Source organism: Plectropomus leopardus, unplaced genomic scaffold (genome assembly GCF_008729295.1).
Source record: "Plectropomus leopardus isolate mb unplaced genomic scaffold, YSFRI_Pleo_2.0 unplaced_scaffold10691, whole genome shotgun sequence".
NCBI lineage: Eukaryota > Metazoa > Chordata > Actinopteri > Perciformes > Serranidae > Plectropomus > Plectropomus leopardus.
In genome coordinates this window covers 1-1,212 of record NW_024611275.1, presented here as the reverse complement: position 1 = coordinate 1,212, position 1,212 = coordinate 1, and the positions used below count along the sequence as shown (strand labels likewise).

Here is a 1,212-nt window from a genome sequence, read left to right as displayed (position 1 = left end):
CTGCTCTCCTTTATCTTTCCCTCTTGCTTTCCACCACCACTCTCACTCGGTGTGTGTGCATCTGCTCAGGCGTGTGTGCATCTGCTCAGGCGTGTGTGCATCTGTTTCAGTCATGTATTGGAGTGGAGGAATGTTAGCATCTCAACATGCTCAGCTGCCAGGCTCGCCCTTTTTTTGTTGACATTATGTCCAGCCGCTGAAAAAAGCCTTTCAGATGGAGTGGATGTTGCTGGTACAGCTAAGTAGGATTTTGCTAAAGCAGCCGGTGTGGGGAATCTCGCCTCATTAGCCCTCCAACATTGAAGGGGGTTTCGTCTGAAGGTTCTCCTCTAACAATTACAAACAAGGAAAGAAAAAAAGTTTAAAACTTACGGTGTCTTCTCCTCCACACAAGCTCCCGGGTGCCTCCTCTGAAGGTGCTCGTGCATCGCGGTAGTGCTTTTATGGTACGCCATCTCTTGCACAGGTCACAGACCACCGAATCGTTCCCTTTAGGTGTAAAGCGAGTTTTAGCATGTTTTAGCGAGTTTTAGTGAGTTTTAGCGTGTTTTAGCGAGTTTTAGCGAGTTTTAGCGAGTTTTAGCGTGTTCAATCATGTCCTGACTGAGTCCAGCTGAAGCTCGTGGAGGATTTTAGAGCAGCGACGTCTGTCTTTACGTTTTTACTGACGCTCCTCACTGAGGAGACACTAATGTAGACCTGAGACTCAGAGTCTGAAGACTGTCCCTAAAGACACCCTGTCTTCAGTCTGCAGCAGGTCTGCTGGCTCAGAGAGACAAGATCCAGAGGGACATCCAGAACCTGGAGGATGTCCTGGGACCGCAGAGTCCGACTTGTATCTCAGGTACCCGTCTCAGTCTGTCTGTCTTTGTCTGTCCATCCATCTGTCTGTCTCCATTAACAGTGATACTGACTGATGTCTGTCTGTGTCCAGATGAAGACGACAGCAGCAGCAGCAGTGAGGAGGTCAGTATCATGTAATCAGAGAGACGCTGACGCATCAGGGGACACAATGTCTTAATAATGTCTGTCTGTGTGTCCAGAGTGAGCTGGGTCTGTCCCCGTCCCCCGAATCCTGTCTTCAGATGAACCTGGTATACCAGCAGGTGGTCCAAGAGACGCTGGACCAGCTGGAGACACTACTGACAAACAACCACAGACAGCAGGTCAGCACTGACACAATATCACAGACAGCAGGTCAGCACTGACACA

General features: G+C 49.5%; 1 long non-coding RNA gene across 1 annotated transcript; it reads left to right on the top strand.

The window, feature by feature from the left end:
• The first annotated feature begins 711 nt into the window (after positions 1-711).
• Positions 712-1,206, top strand: LOC121963275. The gene is made up of 3 exons (XR_006107219.1): positions 712-844; positions 935-966; positions 1,044-1,206. It is a non-coding gene; the product is annotated as an uncharacterized LOC121963275 (long non-coding RNA).
• Positions 1,207-1,212: the final 6 nt, after the last annotated feature.